Source organism: Oxyura jamaicensis, chromosome Z (genome assembly GCF_011077185.1).
Source record: "Oxyura jamaicensis isolate SHBP4307 breed ruddy duck chromosome Z, BPBGC_Ojam_1.0, whole genome shotgun sequence".
In the NCBI taxonomy this organism is placed as follows: domain Eukaryota; kingdom Metazoa; phylum Chordata; class Aves; order Anseriformes; family Anatidae; genus Oxyura; species Oxyura jamaicensis.
In genome coordinates this window covers 65,155,289-65,162,417 of record NC_048926.1, presented here as the reverse complement: position 1 = coordinate 65,162,417, position 7,129 = coordinate 65,155,289, and the positions used below count along the sequence as shown (strand labels likewise).

Sequence of the window (7,129 nt, the reverse complement as noted above, 5' to 3'; positions counted from 1 at the left end):
TTTTTTTTTTTTTTTTACTTTTCTATCATCTGAGAGGGAATGTGGGAGTCAAATTTTTATCTGTGGCAGAATTTAGACCCCTTCTGGCATCTATGGATCCCACTCCAAGTGGGATTCATAGATACTTTTTGAATGTACAGAGCATCAATTCTTGTTATAATAGCTGACATTGAGTGTATATATCCAAAACTGTAACCCAAACTTTATTCAAATTTGATGCATTCTAAATTGATACATGAGAAGAGTTGTGGTTGATAAGGTTATATCCAGCTCAAAACCTGTTTCTAATGGCAGTCAGCAGTGAATATCTAGAAAAATGCATGAGATTCATCCATTTTTGTTATGTGATTAAAGGTCTTTTAGATACTACCTATTTGTACAAAATGCTGTCAGTGTTTTCATCTCAACTGTTCAGAGAGGAAGACAATGCTATAATAACACAGTTGAGTGGCAAAATTAAAATTCGGTTTGATTTTGTTTCTGTACCGAGGTGCAGCCTTAATTTCACTAGACTTTCTACTGGTAACTCTGTCTCTTCTTACTGTAGTATAAATTAAACTCAGGCTTGTCCTCTGCCATCTCTGTTGAACTCTCCTCTTGTGATAATCAGAGCTTGTTTGGATCCTGTGTGAAACAGAACGCTAGATCTAGGTCACCTCCACCCTACTGCAGTGTATGTAAAGGAAGCCAGTGCCTATAATGTTATGGGACTCTTATTGCTTCTTACGGTGTCGCACCACAGTACCTTACATGCAGAGCCCTGCATTTATCAGCATTGCTTCATGAGCATTTAGTGTTAATAATAGTATTAAAACTATGTTTAGAAGAATAAAGCACTTAGCAGAACTAGTTTGTATATGTTCTGTTCTTACAGCTTAAATACTTAGAATTTCGTTTTATGTCAAGTTTCTATTCAACCAGGCAGCATCTCCTGCCATGTTGATGGGAATGCTTCTCAGTAACAGTTACCATGCACACACAAACAAAACATCATCAACAAATGATCAAAAAAACTCAAGACCCACTGTTTTGTTGTGGATGCTGCAGATGTATCTCACCAGCACTGAGCAGCAGGGAAGGATCACCTCCCACAGCCTGCTGGCAACACTCTGGCTCATGCTGTCCAGAAGGCTGCTGGATTTTGTTGCTGTAAAGGCACACTGCTGGTTAGTGGTCAGCTTGGTGTCTGCTCTGGCCCCCAATTCTTTTTCTCTGCAAAGCTGCCTTTCCCTCCAGTTGGCCACCTGGTGCCAGAAGTCAGGTGCTTCAAGCCTTCTTTGTCCCATCCAGTGTCAGACTTGACTTTAGTACCTTTAGGGGTTCATGCCTGTGAAGCTACAGGGTCTTGGAAGGAGACATTATACATTTCTTTCTTGTCACCTCTGATGCTGCTCAGGCTTCTGACCTCCTCCTACAGCTCCTTTACTTTGCAGCACAGATGGTTCACTAGTGCACACCTCCAGCAAGCACTCTAAAGGTAAAACTTCCCTGTTGTCTTCACCTCCTAGGAAGCTGGGATTTCTTCTGGTATTTCATACTGGTTTGAAGAAAAGTGAAAAATGTGTTTAAGATCTTTCACCTTTTTTTTTTTTTCTTTTTTTTTTTCCCACTTGTATTTTGTCATTTGTAATAATTGTGAATGTATGTTTGCAAAATTAGATAACTATGTGGTTTCAAGACTTCCTCCATTTGTCAGTCTGGGAACTTTGGTTAAATGTGTTGGTTCTTGGTTTTCTGTCTTCAGTCTTAATTTCCCAGTTTTCACAAAATGCTGCTAATCTTTTATTTGTTTTCTGTGCAACTAGAAGCATTGCTTGTCACAATGTTGACTACTGGTGCAGGCCAAGGAGGTTTCTGATTTTAAAGACTCCTTTCTAAGAGAAGTAACTTAAGTAACATGTGACTGAATGAGAGGGATTTTTCTTATCTGAAAAAAGGAAAAGAACAGGAGTTCCATCGTTTTTGAAGGGGAAGAAAAGCAAATGAACTACAGAACAAAGTGGGGGAGAGGGAGAATGAAAAGAGAGACTTTAAAAGAGAAGTCATGCAGAAGAACAAGGAGATAAGGGAGAAATGGGCTGCTTGTAAGAATCAAGGCTCAACCTGTAAATGTACTTCAAGACAGATAGGAACAGAGATAAGAAATTACATCTAGGTCATGTGTTTTTCTCATCCATATATTTACACTGCGGCTTAAGTCTCAAAGCTTGTACTTATGCATTGAGGGAGTATGTTGGATTTGGGGAAAGGAAACAGTAAAAACCCCTGGCATGTGGATGGTGCTGGACAACAAACCAAGAGCCAGGGATGGGAAGCTAAGTGTCTGTGTCATGTCATCAGCTGAAACTGAAGGAAATGTCCATCATTCAGCCCCAGTACAGAAACCCAGTGGATTTTAGCTGCAGGGAGATCTACTGTGGCTTGAAAATAAGGTTCCCCATTCATTTAAAGGTTCCCCATTCAATTAAACATAAGCAAATAGTAAATAATCTGAATTTATATTACAGCCTGTTTTCCTCTGGCATCTTGCTGAAATTGCGTTCTACTCTTCTAAATCCATTTGTTAGGGTGCCCGCAGCTATGAGGAGAAATTAAAAGTTGTTTAATATTATTTAATGAGAAGTTCATGCCTTTAATTCTAGAAACTGGAATAGCTGACCTCTCTGTAGAGGTCAAATAATACATAATGCCAAATAATAAATTGTATCAAGGATGATAATTGCTGTCAGCCCCCATTTATAAATATATGTGCTCACTTATATCACTTGAAATTTTTAAATTAGAAATGCCTTTTCAGTAAAGAGATTCATGCGGCATTTTATTTCCATGCATGAAAAATTAATTGGTTAATTTTACAATGGCATACAAAGATTGTTGATTCTAATGTAAGCTAAGAATTCCTTCTTTTGAAGTTACAGTGTTCAATATAGTTCTGACTATCAATTTTTGCATTCTTATTTAGTCTGATAGTCCTTTAGGCTGATGTTCACATTTCTGAATGCATAGCCCAGCCTCTGAGAGTAGGCAGCATTCCTGAGAGGTTATTTCTAATCAATATTATTTTAGAAATCTGAATTCAAGTACATTCTTTTTAAGAGAGGAGAGAAAAATGAGTCTTGCCTTTTCACACAATATAAGGAAAGCAATGCTACAGGCAAAATAGGACAATGAGGAAAGACCGGCTCTTTCTTAAGAGGTCTCAGCCATGCAGATACAACTTTTGTAATCTTACAATCAACATCATGTGAGTAAGGACTAAGATACCTATTCAGTCAAGTCAGTTAATGTGAGCAAAGGTTGTACAGTTTGAAGTTATCTGTTTGATTTTTTTGAATGCTTCAGTGCTCTTTTGTATCATTTAACATGTTGTGCTTTTCCTACCACAGACCACAGTGATCAAAGTATCAGTTTCCAGGTGTGTTAAATGCTGTGTTTCTTTTCATCAGGCTATTGTGGTATCTGCTTTCACATATAGTTGGAGTAGCAGTGATACCTATGTTACCTAAAAGTGACAGAAACTACATGTTAAACATCAAAATGCAGTATTTAAAAGTTTCTACTTCTATAGAAGGAGTAGAGAAACTTCCTTACTAAAATTTCAATGCTTTTTATTTGATTGGTTTGTAATCTGAATTAGGTGTACATTAGGTCAAGGTATCCTGTTTTTCATTTCATGGAAAAGTTGCCCAGAGGACTGTATTGCTTACTTGTGACATTTAAAATAAAGATGAATAGTTTTATCTTAAAAGTTGCTTTGCTCTACTAACTGGGAACAGGGGACAACATGAAAAGGAATAACACATAATTGTAAAAAAAAAATTGTTACGCTTAACAGATGGGTATTCTTAAGAGGCTTAGAGCAAATAACAGTTGAGATCACTAGTTCTCTTTTTTCCTTTTACCAAGGGTACATAGCAAATGTTTAAGGAGGAGCACATTTCTTACCCTCTGCTGCGCAACAGGGAAATGGAAGAAACACAGAAATTGTGTTCATAGAAGTGGTGATGTTCTGTCGAGAGAGTAGCTTGAAACTCACCAACTGTAAGATGAAGGCAAGGAAATTATCGTCCTTCCAGAAAATGTCTAGAAGACACCTGAGAGAGAAAATTAAACATATTCCAAGCTCCCAGTGTCTTTATCTCTTCATGTCATCAACTCGTGTTTCATCAAGTTTTATAAAATAACATTTTTCTGGTCATGTTTCAAAAATATCTCCATAGGATCCCAGGCAACAGTGAATTGTGTAAATTGTTCCACATTCCCTGTGTCTTCAATCTGTAGATATGTAGTAACATTTTAAAATAAACTGGAGTGAATGCTCTCTTCCTTTTCCCTAGACGTTTCATCATTACTATTCATCTTTGCTATTTTTACTTTTTCATTTATCTGCATGAGGAAATAGATAATTAGAGCACTGACATCCTTTCTGTCACAAAGACTAAAAATGAAAGAGTTATGATAAAAATTTTCTCCTTTCTAAAATTATTCTGTAAGATACAACGTGGCAGGTGTGGTTTTAAATTCAGTACATCCAGTCTGAGATAACACAAAAAGGCACTGCTGACCTCTCAGCCCTCCCTCACATAGCTGAAACTGGCCATGTGTTTCAGTTGGTATTGTTTAAATGGCAAACCACATGGATTTGGGGAAAATATCTTGTGCAATATATCTGCAACAAGGTATGTGTTTGTGGAGGTTGATTTATATGGCTTTTTTTATATGGCTTTTGAATGTGAATTTAAACCCCAAAATAATTCCTTGAGATTATACATACTGTATTTTCATGTTTCCATGTATATTTTTAGGTATTAGAAATACAAAATAACAGTGAACATTCAAAAAAAAAAAAAAAAGGGTTTTGTATATGATGCCTTCCCGTGCTTTCTTTTTAAAATCATTCGTAGTATAATACTACCTTTTGATATTTCTGAGGCTTTTTTTTCCTTGTTTCAACTGTTATACCCTGACATTTATTCCAAACAAAAGGTAAAATTTCCAAGGCCTCTGCCTTATCACTTTACCTGCATGAGCTTCATAAAATATACTGTTATTTCTACGAAAGAGTACCAGTGAATTGTTTTTTGGACTTGAATCTTCAAGGGAAATGGCATGCTGCTGTTGCACATCCTAGCAAAAGTAACGACTCTTAATACATGTGCAGGTGTTGGTTTAGTTTCTTATTGAAGGAAGAAGTAATTTTGTATTTCTTTGAAAGAAATAGGTAGGGACCTCTTTCTTGGTAAATAAGTGGTACTTCCCTATTTCAGACTAACATTGAGGTGGCTTTTCCTGATTATGAGGCAAAATGTGAATTTTCAGTGGTGGAAGGAGCTATGTATGCATTGCCTTGGGACTGAGGACAGCATTGCATAGAATAATCTCTGGATTGCTGTTACCTGACGTGTTTGGGAATTTCAGGCAAAAAGTATGCTATGAAGAGTTAAAGGGTCATAAATTAGACTTGTTTATCATAATTCAAGGATATTTTATTTTAAAATATCTCCCTTAATTAAATAGGGGCTTTATGAGTGAGATGAGCACAGTGCCTTAGATTTAGATTTTCAGTGTTTAATTGTTCTGAGGCCCAATTTTACATTAAAAGTCTTCCCCGAGAGAGAGAAAAATGAGAAACCTGAAAGGAAAGGGCATAGGGATTTGAGTAACTTAGCACATATTTCTGAGAGGAGCATGTTTTTCTTCTAAAGTTTAGCATTCAGTATTAAAAAGCTTGCAGGTTTCTTTAAATAAAATAAAATTTTAAAAATCCCTATTTTATTTTTTCCATATCTTCCTTTCTAATAAAGAAAAAAAAATAGCAGGGAAAGTAGTTTGTTTTGTGCTAGAAAGTCACTTATTCTGAAGGCAAACAATTGAAAGTTTGTGAAAAATATAAGCATATGTTCACGTCTTCATTGAGTAATTGTATTCCCTTAAGATGTGACTTAATTTACATGAATGAAGGGTACAATAAATAAAGCAAGTGTACTATAAGAAGTGCTATTCTTGCATCCAAATGGTATTTTTAGACCTTTTGTTTAATATGATTTTTTTTTTTTCTGAATGTGCTGATACTGTAGATGAACTGAAATGGCACATACTTCATCTTGATGAGCTACTTGTCTTACATTATATCTGAACAGAAGTAGAGTATCAGTTGGTAATTTTTAATTTCATGCATGTATATTTGATTCTTCAATGCTAGCATCTTACTTTATAGCCAGACATGTTCTTCCCTTTACAATGAACACCTCTCTCAAGGGTGCATGTGCTTGAGGAGAGTTGCTGATGGGGGCAGCTGGACACATTAGTTAAGTCAGTGTCACACATTGTCTTATTTCTTGACTATGCAGCTTGTTTTTCTTTCTGTTGAAGTGTCCAAAGGAGTGTCATGTGGAGATGATACACTTCTGTGAAATTTGTCCCAGTTACCCACATCTCTGTTCTCACATTTTGGTTATTAATTCCTCCTGTTGCAAGTTTTCACATGTATTCACAGAAAATTGGCCTGACTATTTCTCAGGTCAAGCATTACGCTATATTTCCATTATATCATTAGTTACCCAAAGACCCAGCTTTATTCAACAATTAGAACTCAAGTTTCTTCCCTTTGGGGGGAGGGATAAGAGAATAATGTACACTCAGAAATGAACAGGGTAACGTAACAGTTTCTTAAATTATAGTATTGCATCTGTCACTTTTTTTTTTTTTTTTTTTTTTTTTCCTGAAAAGTATTTAGTCAGGGAGAACATGTTGGAAATGTTTGTGCTGAAAACTTTGAAGTTCTAGTTTGGCTTTTCTAAAGAATGAATTTCCTGAGGAAGAGTGCAGGAAATCTTCAGGGATGTCTGATTTTAGCCAAGACAAGAATACCAGATATTCCATGTCTTGAAATTGCATCTTGATACTTTCATTTAATGCTCCTCACATTTTGCATTATGTATGTGACTAATCTGTACTTCTGTGATGCTGAATAGGAAAAAGATTAGTCCCTCATACCAAGCTATTGCTGAATAGCAGTTTGATTTGATTATCTCTTCCTTCAGCTTTTCCCACCTGAAGAATCTTAGCTGACTTATCCCTTCCCTTGCCTTGCCTTGCCTTGCCTTGCCTTGCCTTGCCTTGCCTTGCC

At 36.3% G+C, this 7,129-nt stretch overlaps 1 protein-coding gene across 4 annotated transcripts in view; it reads left to right on the top strand.

Moving 5' to 3' along the window:
* The window catches only part of PRR16 (proline rich 16), a 177,757-nt gene that overhangs the window by 83,040 nt on the left and 87,588 nt on the right, over nucleotides 1–7,129 (top strand). The window contains exon 1 of one of the 4 annotated variants that reach the window (XM_035310487.1): nucleotides 6,239–6,316. The exons of the other annotated variants lie outside the window; for them this stretch is intronic. The gene's annotated coding sequence lies outside the window, so the exon portion shown is untranslated. Of the gene's footprint in view, nucleotides 1–6,238; nucleotides 6,317–7,129 lie in introns of those variants that run through there. 4 annotated transcript variants of the gene reach the window in all.